Consider the following 13,372-nt stretch of genomic DNA (forward strand, 5'->3'; position numbering starts at 1 on the left):
GGCACGACAAATAGCCTTTTTCTGATGGGCGCTGACCTGCAGAAAAAATACAGCAGAAAAAGTATTAGTCATACCGTACCGACTATTATACTCATGGCCCAACATATCCCCCATCCCGTACGCACATACATTGACCACCATACATGCAACACTCTGAACAGGACCCCTCAGACCCCTCCGTACACGAGGCTTACGCACACAGCAATCCATACATTCATGCCCCATGCATCATGCTCACAGTATACTCACCTGTTTGTCTGGAGGACCAATGAGTAAAGGGTACTGGGGTAGGACCCCATCCACCAGTCTCTACAGCTCCTCCGAAGTGAAGGCAGGGGCCCTTTCCACAGACACTCAAGCCATTGTCGCTTCCAGACACAGGTCACAGCAGCACTTGCAATGTAGGTCCTCTCCTGTTGGATGTCAGGTCGCAAGTGAGTGAACAGATAGAAAATGGTGCTCACATCCACGGCGGTGCGTACCGTCACCGCTGGTGTACATCGCAATTGGCTCCTGGAACCCATAGGCCCCAAAGATAACCAATGAGGTGTTGCACGGCGGTCGTCGAGTGCCTCCTGCAACGGCGCACAACGCCAGCGGAATTACCTCATTTCCACTTGTCCCTCCTCACAGGTCAGGCAGCCGCCATTTCAGGTGTGCACAGGCCATGGTACCTACCTGCGTCACAGCAGACATTGGCACATCAACTGACTTACGAGTTCACATACTGTTTCTGTAAAGCAAAAATTGCATGTTAATGTTGAAATACGTATTTCGTATCGTATTCCCCCAGGTGGAGGATTTGAACACAGTGAAGGCTGACTTCTACGTTCTGGGACATATTCCGAACATCATTGGTGCCATTGATGGTACACATATTGCATTTGTCCCCCACCCCCAGAAGAGAAATGAACACGTTTTCAGAAATAGAAAAAGCTTTCACTCTCTGAATGTGCAGATGGTGTGTTTGGCAGACCAGTACATCTCCCATGTGAATGTAATGTATCTGGCTCTCTGCATGATGCCTTTATCTTGAGGAATAGCAGCATCCCATATGTGATGTCTCAACTCCACAGGCACCGGGTGTGGCTAATAGATGGGCCCATGGTCCCCACCCAGTGGTATGTAGGTATATGGGTATGGGTTTGGCCTTAATGGTGAGTGTGTGGCTAACAGGTTTCCTCGATATTTGCAGGTGACTCTGGTTACCCCAACCTCTCATCGCTACTGACCCCAGTGAGGAATGACAGGACAAGGGCAGAGGAACATCACAATGAGGCACATGGGTGAACAAGGAGGATCATTGAGTGAAACCTTTGGCCTCCTGAAGGCCAGGTTCCTGCTCCTTCATCTGACAGGTGGATCCCTGTACTACTCCCCCAAGAAGCTGTGCCAGATCATCGTTGCATGTTGCATGTTGCACAACCTGGCCTTGAGACCTCAGGTGCCTTTTCTGCAGGAGGATGAGCCTGGGGATGGACGTGTGGCAGTAGTGAATCCTGTGGACCGTGATGAAGATGAGGCAGAGGAAGAAGATGTGGACAACAGAACTACACTAATTCAACAGTACTTCCAGTGACACACAGGTAAGACACTGTAACTTCACCTTCCATTGCAGTTTTGTGTTTGACATTGAACATGGCAGCCTGATTTCCCTATTTCTATGGCCACTTACTGTACCCTTTGGTATCTCTATTTTCAGATCGCTGTGCCCCACTCTGACTCCTGGTGTGTTTACTGCTGCCCACTACAGGTCATACTTATGTAAATCCTATAGTACATTTGAATTGCAATGTTTACAGTTAGTGAAACTATTACATATGACAAACAATTGACAGACTCCATATTTGAATTTGTTCCAAGGGTGTTTATTGAGGTGCTAATCAGTGGAGGGGTTATTGCAATGGGCTGGGTTGCTGATGGAGGAAAGCCCAGGGTAGAGTCCAGTCTATTTGTATCACATGTGATTTGTCCAAGGAGGCATAGGAAGTGGAGCAATAGCAGTTCAAGGTGGACTGGGTGACAGAGTGGGACACCCGGGTGACAATCAGGAGAGTCTTATTTCCTGGCGGGGGTCTTGGCAATGTCCTCTAGCTTCTGCCTGGATCGCATGGACTGTTTGCGGGTGGTTCTCCTTCTGCAGGGGGTGGGGTGCTGGTGGCCTGTTGTTCCTGTGGCGGGGCCTCCTGTCCACTAGCGCCAGCGGAGGTGGAGGGCTGTTCTTCGACATGGCTAGTGTCAGAGGCCCATTGGTGTGCCACTGCCTCCCTCATGGTGTTGGCCATGTCTGCCACACCCCTGCAATGGTGACCAGGGTGGTGTGGAAGTCCCTCAGGTCCTCCCTGATCCCCAGGTACTGTCCCTCCTGTAGCCGCTGGGTCTCCTGCAACTTGGCCAATATCTGGTCCATGGTCTCCTGGGAATGGTGGTAGGCTCCCATGATGTTGGAGAGGGCCTCGTGGAGAGTGGGTTCCCTGGGCCTGTCCTCCCCCTGTTGCACAGCAGTCCTCCCAGCTTCCCTGTTGTCCTGTGCCTCTGTCCCCTGAACCGTGTGCCCACTGCCACTGACCCCAGGTCCCTGATCGTCCTGTGTTTGTGAGGTTGCCTGGGGTCCCTGTAGTGGTGGACACACTGCTGATTGATGTGTCCTGGGGACAGAAGGATGGGCCTGCTGGATGGGTGCTCTGGTGGTGTTTCCTCAGGGGTGAGGCTCTGTGGTGGGTTGGGACTGTGCCTGGGTAACTGACTGTCCAGAGGACCCTGATGGGCCAGGTTGGTCATCGTGATCCAGGTGTGCAGAGCTGCTTTCATCACTGTGGGCCTCTTCTGGCGGGGGGACTGGATGTGGCTGGCAGCTCCGGTGACATTGAGTGGGGGTCCTATGGGGATATAAATGCAGTGTTATTGTTTCTGCATGTGCCATCCTGTGCATGGGTATGTTTCCCTCTATGGTTGTTATTAGCAAGGCAGCTTTGGCTTGTGTGAGTTGTGATTGGTTTAGCTAAGTGATTGTCACTAGTGTGCATGCTGTGATGATGGGTGTCCATGCAGGTCTGTGATGGGGGCCATGCATTGGTGTTGCATGCAGGACTTGGTATTGGGATGGGTGGGTTGTGATGGTGGGGCATTTGTGAGGTGGTGGGGTGATGGGGGTGAGGGTAGGGGTTGTTGTTTGTGATGGCATTCAGGTAGGGTGGGGGATAAAGTAGTAAGGATTTGATTTACCAGAGTCCAGTCCTCCTGCTACTCCTGCCAGGCCCTCAGGAGGCATGATCGCCAAGACTTGCACCTCCCATGTTGTTAGTTGTAGGGGAGGAGGTGGGGGCCCACCACCAATCCTCTGTACAGCTATTTGGTGTCTTGCTACCACGGAACGCACCTTCCCCCGTAGGTCATTCCACCTCTTTCTGATGTCATCCCTTGTTCTGGGGTGCTGTCCCAAGGTGTTGACCCTGTCCACGACTCTCTGTCATAGCTCCATCTTCCTAGCAATGGACGTCTGCTACGCCTGTGATCTGAATAGCAGTGGATCTACTCGGATGATTTCCTCCACCATGACCCTTCGCTCCTCCTCTGGGAACCTGGGGTGTCTCTGTGGTGCCATGGGTGTAGTGTGAGTGGTATGTGTGAGGGTGTGTGGGGTGATGTGTTGGTGTGTGTCCTGTGAGGTGCGTGGATGGTGTATGGGTGATGGTGTTTTGTGGCTCAGATTCAGTAGGTGCTCCTTGCTTGTCTCTCTCTCACTTTCCAAAATCTTTGGGTCGTAAAGGGTTGTGGGTAGTGTGGTTGTGTGTTTTATATTGGTATCGGTGTGTGGGTGTGGTGTGTGTATGTGTGTCAGGTGTGTGTTATTCAAATTGTCCAATGTGGTGTAGTATTGTATGTGTGTGTGTATATTGAGCGCGTCGTCTGTATCGCCAATGGTTTACCGCGGTTGAATGACTGCCTCGGTGGTTCGTGGGTCATAATGCTGTGGGCGAATTTCTGTGTGTGTCTGTATAGTAGCAGATTTCTATGTGTGGGTCATAATATGGGTATTGGTATACCGCTGTGGTCATGGTATGTTGGTGGCAGTCAGCATGGTGGTAAGCGGCACTTACCGCTAATGTTGTAATAAGGGCCATAATGACATATTGGTTTTGTAAATTAGCCATTGTCATAAGAAGTTACAGATGAAAAAAGTACACACAATGCTTTTTTTTCCTACTTATTTGCAATATTTCGTTATTTCAACAGTTAGGGGCATACTTGCAAGTTTTTGACACAGGGCAACACTGCAAGCCTTCTTGCAGTGCTGCCCTGCATCATAAGAAAAGGGATGGAATGCACCATATCTATAAGATATGTTGCATTTCTGTCCTTTTCGCCTGTACTGGTGCACAATGGCTTGCCATGTACCAATGTAGGCACCCTTGCAACGTAGTGCATTGTCTGCATTGCAGGTGCACGATCCTACACCAAACAATCACAAGAGGCATTTACTCTTTCTATGTGTGCTGTAGAATGCAGCACACATAAAAAAAGGAAAAACAAGATGAAATAAAGGTATTTCTCATCATTGCACCTCCCTTACGTCTCCCCTGGGTAGGCGTAGGCTTTTGACACATTCACAGTTTTACAAAATCCCGTCAGTCTTGGAATGTGTCAAATGCCAAGGGTGTTACTTGGGAAGACCCACCGTAACTCCTGTGGAATGTCTCCTTGGGGCCAGGCCCTGCTTCAGGCCTCCTACAAACACCAAATCCCACACCATGCATAGCCTTTGGCCATGAACGGTGGGGGTTGGCTGCAAGGAGCAGCCATGCAGCCTACCCCGTATAAGAAACTAACCCTATGCCATGCAAGGCCTAAGGCCAGGCCCTGCAGCCAATCCCCTAAAAGCACCAAACACTGTGCTATACATGCCCTTCACCAAACACAAAAAAGGGCTGAGTACATATACCCTAACACCCCTCTTTTGGTCAGGGGGTCACCTGGTCCAAAAAGGTTCTTTTTTTAATGTTTTCAACAAAACCTGTGGCTAAATCCATTGATTTTGCAGATTTTACTATTTTTTTTAAAAAGTGCTATCTCCTGCTCTTCCGATTAATTTTGCCCCAGGTGGTTGGATCCCTAGGGCATGGGCAATATAATATAGAGAGATGGGGGAGCACGTTAACCCTTCCTATGTCTTTTAAGGGCCCTGGGGACCACTGTCTCCCTGGGGCTACCTTTCATAAGTATACGGGCCTCACGGACTCCCGAGACCACTGCCGACCACCACCTCATCAGGGCTACATTAAATAAATATGCGGGGGCCACACAGACCCCACTACACCCCAGGGACCAACACCTCCTCAGGGGTACAAAATAAAAAGTTAGGGGGGCTGCACAGACCCTGACTGCGGTCCCAGGAATCACCACCTCCCTGGTGCAAAATTAAATAAATATAAGGGTGAACTAACGGACTTCCTGGGCCCCAGGGACTACCTCTTTCCTGGGGCTACATTAAATTAATATAACGGGGGCCTCCCCAGGGCCAAATACTTTTAAATAGGCAGGAGCAACAGGGCAACCAGTATAGAGTCATGTGGATCACGGGGAGCCTCAAGGTCCCGACGTTCCCAGCTGGCTCCTATCTCCTTTGGGAGCAGGCATTGCTCCCACATGCAGGGAGTTTCTGCAATTAGCAGCTCCCTGTGTATGGAAGCAATCATTTTATCTCTTTCACAGCTCTCATGTCAGCAGGCAGGGAATGATTAAATCTCTGCAAGTGGGAGCATTTTTATAGCTCCTGCTTACTGGAAGCAGATTGTTTGGTTTTGCTTGGTGGGAGCTGTCACAGCTCCCGCAAAGCACAAATAAGGTTCCTCCCGAGTGTGGGCGCCTCAGGAGATGGCAGGAGGTAGCCCTGGTGGGTGACGGTTCCCAAGGCCACAAATGGCTCCAGTAGGGGGGGTGTCAGGCTTGCACATTTCTGCAGGGATGAAATGGATGCAAGATGATTTCCCTACATCCCTTTGAGGCAAATGGAATTCCAAGATGTTACTTCTGGCCCAACGGGATGAAGGGATGAACCTTGGACCAGGACACAACCAGGCTTCACCAGACGAGAAGTCCCTCCTTTTCATTTTTAAAAGACATAAAAAATACCTTTTGGACCTACTAATTTCCATACATTGCCATTATCTGTTATATCCTAAAGAGATTTACCTCATGTCCCTTCTCCCTTTCTTAAGGCGCAGGGTCCTGAAGACGGTATGTCCTCTATGCAGAATATATCTGAAAAAGACTCACAAAAATTACTATCTCAAATACGTAGGATACATGTGATGTCATAGGCTACACATACCTAATGCTTTTATTGCGCACAAGTATCAAGATTTCTAAACAGTTCAAGAATTATCAGTTTCTCTTTTCCTCCAATTATAAATATAAAATGTTATTCTGTAAACAACCTTACTGAAAACCAGGTAAGTCAATGCAGAGTTAAGTAAGTACCTAGTATTTCTTTTGCAAAACAATGAAATGATGATTCATAATTAATGTTGTTTCCTTTCTCCTAATACGTTCTTACAACAACAGTTCACAACAAGTTTACGCATCGCTCATCTTTGCTTCCCTTTGCAGGTGAAGAATTCAACAGCAGCTGGGCTCATGGAAAAAGTAGTGTTGTTTTGTTTATCTAGTTAAGTAAGAATAATGTTATCAGAAAGGGATTGCCGCTTTAGTAATCTCTTTCTTTTGTAGGAATACGGAGACTGAGGATGCTCCGGAAACAAAAACTCACGCCGCAATGAGGAAAACAACCTACACGTGCGCCAAGTATTAAAAAGGACATCACATCAACACAGGTGAGTACATCTGGGGGAGGAGGGAACAGATGACAAGCAGTCATCAGTGTTCAGTGCATAGCCTAAAAGGCGACGCACATCACCTTAAAGTGGCTGCGCACTGCAGCATCTGATAGGGCACATGGCCCCCTCTTTTCTGCTACACAGGGTCAGCCTTGGGAAGGTGGTGGCCCCTGGGGCCGCATATGGCCAGGGAGGAGAACCATGTTACCCCCCCTCCTTTAAAAAAAATAAATTGATCCTGGGGAGGTGGTGGTCCCTGGGACCTGTAAGTGTCCATACAGCCCCCAGTATCATATTGTTGTAGCCCTGGGGAGGTGAGGTCTGCAGGCCTCGGGGGAGTTCCATGTTGCCCCACATCACTTTCATTACTGTTGAACTGGGGTGGTGGCAGTCACAAGGGCATAGGGGGTCCGTATAGCCCCTGCATCTCTTTCTTTGATGTTGCCCCAGGGAGGTCGCCGTCCCCGGGGCCGGGGGAGGTCCGCAGGGGACCTCCTTATTTTTATTACCTTGAACCCTGGGTTGGTGGTGGTCCCTGGGGCTGTTGAAAGACCTACGTGGGGGACCCCATGCATTCCCCTTCTTACCAATAATAAAAGATATGCTACTCGAACCTGGCCACCCACAGTCCAAATTAAAAGCAAGCGCAGGAGACCGTGCTCATTTTCTTTTTTTGTTAATTAACAGTGAAATTATATTTTGCCCTGATGGGGACTCCTAGACCATGAATGGGGGCTCAGGATATTCCTACCCTTTTCTTCTTTTTTTTTCCTCTTTTTTTGCAACTTGGCTGAAGCATGGTATGATCAAGATCGTTTGATGGTCAAAATGCTCAATTAATTAGGTACAGTAAAGTTTGCCTTTGTCCTGCACTCTCCTGAGAGAGGGTATTTATTGTTTTGCTGTTCTGTGGATATATATCTATATAGAAATGGGGTCTCTGGTTGGCAGTCAGTTTGCGCTCTGTCCAAGCAGTGCCCCTCACTCTAGTCAGGTAAACGGAGATAAACATGTAGGATAACCCCTGCTAACCCCCTTGGTAGCTTGGCACAAGCAGTCAGGCTTATCTCGAAGGCAATGTGTAAAGTATTTGTACCAACACACACAGTAATACAGTGAAAACACTACAAAATGGACATCACACCAGTTTAGAAAAATAGACAATATTTATCTAAGTCAAACAAGACAAGTTATGAATTTTCAAAACAATAGATTCTTACTTCATATTAAACAATGGAGATGTTGTTGTTACACAAAGTACCTGGTTTGCATCAAAAATAAAGTTGCACGGGCGAGCGTGTGTCGGAAACGTCAGTGATTCACTTCTCACAAGTGAGGCTGTGGGTTCATTCTTCTCCGGTCCGGTAGGTGATGCATGGTTTTCTCCCCCGCAAAAGAGCTAAGCGTCGATTTCCAGATGGGGCACCACAGATCCACGCAGGTTCATGATGATTTGGACACCCCAAGATGATGCATGTGAAATCCAGCCGCACAGTGATGAGAAAAACGCACTGCGAGGGGTTTGCAACATATTCAGCAGCCGAAAGCAGGTGGTGCAGTGTTTCTCCAGCAGAGATGCAGGTGGTGCGTCAAAATTAACCCTGAACAGCATCCTGTGCGAGGATTTCAGTCCTCGTTCTACCAGCTGCACCTTTCAAGGGCCCAGGGACTGGATAGGGCACCACTTAGTAGGATAGGAGTCTCAACAGAGAGTCCAGGTGATGGCAGAGGAAGTCTTTGATGGCCCTGAGAAGTCAAAACAGGAGGCCACAGTCCAAGCCCTTGGAGACACTTCACAAGCGGGAATATACCACAAAGTCCCGTCTGTGTCCTCTTTCAGGCAGAAGCAGCAACTGCAGGCCAACCCAGCAAAGCACAGACACAGGCAAAGGGGCAATACTCCTTCTCCAGCTCCTCAGCTTTTCTCCTTGGCAGAGGTTCCTCTTGAATCCAGAAGTAATCTGAAAATCTGGGGTTTTAGGACCACAACGTATACCCCTTTCTGCCTTTGAAGTAGGCAAACTTCAAAGGAAAGTCTCTGTTGTTCACAAGATCCTTCCTTGTCCAGGGTTGGCTCCAGACTCAAACCAGCGAGTTGGAAACTGCATTGTGTGAGAGGAGGCACAGCCCTTTCAGGTGTATGTGACCACTTCTTCCTCCACTCTAGCCTAAATGGCCCACCAGGATATACAGGCTACACCCCAGCTCCCTTTGTGTCACTGTCTAGTGGAGATTCACAAACAGCCCAACTGACCCAGACAAGGAATACACAAGCAGGCAGACTCACAGAAAGGTTTAAACAAGAAAATCCCCACGTTTTAAAAGTGGCATTTTCAAACTGACAGCCTAAAAACCATCTTTCCCAAAAGATGTATCTTTAAATTGTAAGTTCAGAGACCCCAAACTCGACATCTCTATCTGTTCCCAAAGGGAAACTGCACTTAAAAGATATTTAAAGGCAGCCCCCATGTTAACCTAATAGAGAGATGGGCCTTGCAACAGGGAAAACCGAATTTGTCAGTATTTCACTGCTAGGACATGTAAAAAACATCAGCACACCTGCTGATCTTGTGCTGAGATCTGAATGGCTGATAACACTTCAACAACAGAAGTTGTTGAAGTGTTCTAAGCCATTTCAGGACTCGGGTTCAGCCAAGCCAAGCCACAGTGGGGCACGAGTTATGGTTACTTGAGGTAACTCTAACTATAACTGGTGAATTTCTATGGTTTGGTACGGTTAAAATCTGATCCTGACTATAACGTCCCTGTAACCTTTGTTTTTTAAGTGAATTTTATATATATATATATATATATATATATATATATATATATAGGAATATCCTGAGCCCCCATATATATATATACACACACTGTAGTCAAGCAATACAGTGCATGTCATATCCTATCCTTTCCCACTGCACTGGTACCATTTAGCTGCTTAGCACCAACTGAGGCACCCTTGCACCATGGAGCAAGGAAGTCTGCGCTGCATCCAGGATTGATTTTGTGCCCAAATGGACACGTTCCTGTACAAAAACAATTTCCCGAGGCTTTTTCCTCTTTCTATGTGTGCTGTAGAAAGATATTTCTCCTTGTTGCACTTCAACTGAGGAGGTGTAGAATTTTGGCACAACCTCAGGTTTACCAGGGTTGGTAAATCTGGGGATGTGTCAAATTCCATGGATGTTGAGTGGGAACTCCCACCTCAACATCCATGGAACACCTCCCTTGCACAGAGTAAGGCAACACAGCGATATGTGCTGCTTTGCCGCACTCTATATCTGTGAGGGCATTCAAAGCCACGCAAAGTGGCTTTGCGTGGCCTCATGGATATGGTTGCAAGGTTTGCGCTGCCGTTGCACCACAAAAAGTGATGCACTGGCAGCACAAGTGGCTCATAAATGTGCCCCTGCATTTGGTGTTTATTTTCACTTTCTTGGGGGATTGCATTACATTTGTAAGCAATGTGATCGTGAAAGCATTTGTTTTTCCCCACACTGAAAGAAAAACAAAATGTTGTATTTAACTTTTTTTATTGGGTGTTAAAAATTATAATTACCAAATAAGTTGCGCTGTGATAACTGTGTTGTGATGTACTACATTGTATTGGAACGCATAGTACCAATTGATATTCCTCTCAAGACACTGTTGCTCACCTACTTCACTAAATGTGCTTGCTCTTCGCAGCTTTCTTGTTCTCTTACTCCTAGAATGACAAAGCAGGTGAGCCACAGCTACTCACAGGTATTAAGAAATATGGGAAAAGACGGGTGAAAGAGGGAAAGGAGTAAGAAGTTGAAAAGACCCAAAAGGCCCCCAAGTGCAACACAGACTAAAAATTGAGAAGCATTTGTGGATAATAACACGCTGTTAAAGTGAACACAATTAAACAAAAAATCAGCATGCCACATAGGACACTATCTATTTTTCTGTTACAAACAACATTCAGGCTAAAGCACCCATTACGAAGTCAAGCTAAAAGGTACTTATGTGGCCGAAGAACAGTAAAAGAAGAGACAGAACTTGGTGTGTACTTATCATTCCTTGATAAAAAGATTTAAAACATGTTAAACTCGTTGTCATAATTGATGTATTCTAGATTGATTGTGGCTGACTGTGGCGAGCCATTATGGAAAATGCATTTAATAGCAGGGTCGGCAGTTCGACAATGGCAGAGGAGCGTCACCCCCCTGGCTAAGAGCCAGCAGCTGTAAAATAAAAATATATTTTATTGTTTTATTTTACAGCTTCTGGCTCAGCCAGCAGCATGTGCGTGGTGGGGCGGGGCTGGGCACGGGAAGGGTAATAGGGCAGGGGGAGTGGAGTCTGTGCACTAAGGCACATATACTTTTTTAGCGCCACATTTGCGTCATTTTTTTATGGAAAAGCAGAGCAAACTTACAAAATACAATTGTATAAATATGGACCTAAGTGTGCATATGTGTGTGGCTGGCCATCTCAGGCCGGCCAAATACACATGCACACTTAGATTTCCCCAATCCTGCTGTGTAACACAATTGGGTTGGAGAAACTGCACAGGCTCCAGTATGCTTCTGGGTGGCAAGTCAAGCTGCTCAGGCCAATCCAATGCTCATGCTAGGTTTAGCATGAGAGCAGTGCCAGGATTTCTGGGGAGGCTATACTGGTGTCCCAGAGAATACTGGGACACCCAGAAGAGAAGAGGAGTGAGGTGGTGGCATCGGGAATGGGTACATTTTTTAAAATGATAATTTATTTCCCCCCGCCCCCCCTTGAGATTTGCGCCAACCACCACTATTTAATAGTCTCCTCCACGTTTTGCCTTAAAATCTACTCCCTGACTTTTTGAAAAAAAAATCACTGTCTTGTTTCAATTACAATTTGCATTCAGTTCAACAAATGAGTTTTCTTGCACAATGTTTTATCAATAATAATCTGACCTCAATTAAATGTCTGTCAGTGTATTAGAACAAGCATTTAGGGCCAGATGGACTAAGCATTTTTGAAGTCGTTTCTGACTTGAAAAATGCTTTTGGGATGTATAAAGCCCAAACTGCGATTTGGTAACTTGTTACCGAATCGCAGTTTGGGTTTTGCAATTCGGTAGTAGGAAGGGGCGTGTCAAGGGCGTCCCTTCCTAATACCGAATTCAAATGGTATGTATGATTGTTCTGTGACCGCAAATGTGGTCGCGAAACAATTGCAGTTAGTACCAGTTTCAAAATGCATAGCAGACTGTGAAAAGCTGCATGGGGCCCTGTCAGGGGGCCCTGCACTGCCCATGCTCCAGGGGCCCGCGACTCCCCGTACCGCTAGCCTTTTCCTGGCAGTTCAAACCACCAGGAAAAGGCTGGCAGTAGGGCGACTCGTAATCCCCTGGGCAGTGCTGCTAGCAGCGCTGCCCTGGCGGATTACTACCACCTGGGCCATTGTGGCGGGAAACCACCGGCCCCGGCGGTGTGACCGTGGCGCTTCCGCCGCGGTCATAATGACCAAGGAAGCACCGCCAGCCTGTTGGCGGTGCTTCCGTAATTTCAGCCCTGGTGGTCTTGTACCACCAGGGTTGTAATGACCCCCTATGTTAATTTCCTCTGGGCCATACTTTGATCTTATTAGCAAATAAGACATGACATATACTTTCTGCAATGAGAACAATGCACACATAAACAAGAGACTGGATAAAAAATGCACCAGTAAAATGATTACACAATAACTGCCAAGGGAATCATCAAATTATTCTCACTTAAAATCAGCTAACCTGAACCTTGAGCCTTGCTAAATGAATGCTGAAAAGGGAATGAGGAGGCTAAAGAAAGGTTTGGCTTGATTCACAAAAGTAAAATTGCACTTGTAGATGTACTCAAATGCAAATCAACTACACCACCTAGGTGTAAAATAACACTGTTTTGATATTCACCCTTTCCCAATGTAGTTATACACCTAAGTGCATCTAAGTGGAGACATATGTTCAACATAATTTTATTAGATTAGTATTACTTTTTAAGCAGTTTAATTTCAAGTCTATGCCTCCAATATTTTCTATAGGAGTGTTTTGCAACACATGGCACTGTCCATGTGAGGTGCTTGACTCACACTAAGTCTGGGTTGGTGTACAGTTACTATAGATTAGGTGCACTTATGGGTATAGTAACTTTTGAAGTGTAGTATGTGATTAGCAATAGGCTTTCTCTTATACTTACTTTTTTACAGGTGAGTTTTGTAGAAGCCTGTCCGTCACTAAATGCTGCCCCTTTTGTAGAGAGTATTCCTCATTTTCAAACCAATTCTCCTTATCCTTCACACATTTACTACTAAAATGTAGTCTTACAGATGCAGAGCCCCCCACCACCATCGGGGAGATCTCCACACAGAAAAGACAGGAGAAGGGAAGGCAGAGGTCTCTGCCCGCAGCTTACTGAATGGAATTTTTGTAATAGTGAGTAGTACAACTTCAGTTACTATAAAATACATTTTTTGAATTAGGCCCCACTCATAAGGCTCTCATTACTAATACCTGGTAAATGCTTGTCCTTGCTCAGGGATCAACATTATCTGTT

Source organism: Pleurodeles waltl, chromosome 9 (assembly GCF_031143425.1).
Source record: "Pleurodeles waltl isolate 20211129_DDA chromosome 9, aPleWal1.hap1.20221129, whole genome shotgun sequence".
NCBI classification, from domain to species: Eukaryota; Metazoa; Chordata; class Amphibia; order Caudata; family Salamandridae; genus Pleurodeles; species Pleurodeles waltl.